The sequence below is a fragment of the Sinocyclocheilus rhinocerous genome, unplaced genomic scaffold (genome assembly GCF_001515625.1).
Source record: "Sinocyclocheilus rhinocerous isolate Xijiao unplaced genomic scaffold, SAMN03320098_v1.1 scaffold3806, whole genome shotgun sequence".
Lineage (NCBI taxonomy): Eukaryota > Metazoa > Chordata > Actinopteri > Cypriniformes > Cyprinidae > Sinocyclocheilus > Sinocyclocheilus rhinocerous.
In genome coordinates this window covers 156,626-156,944 of record NW_015658737.1, presented here as the reverse complement: position 1 = coordinate 156,944, position 319 = coordinate 156,626, and positions in this window count along the sequence as shown.

The following is a 319-nucleotide window of genomic DNA, read 5'->3' as shown; positions in this document are numbered from 1 at the left end:
CTGTCAATTGCTGCCTCTGATTGTTGCATGCAAAGTTTGCATTTGAAGCGCTCAGTTTCCATATAAAAATTTAACAGCCAGTTTAAAAATATTGGTAAAATTCGCTAATTCACAAGATCAATGCATCCTTTATTAAACCACTTTGTCGAATTTAACGCATCCTTACGGAAGTGTCGAAATGCTGAATTAATTCATTAGCTTCCAACAGCGCTTAATGTGAGCAGCGTCATACACATAGATTGCAGAGCGTCGCGTTATTTAAAGGGGAAGTTCACGCGTCAGTGAGTAACAAAGGAACAAGTAGCTGCATTCGGACTAG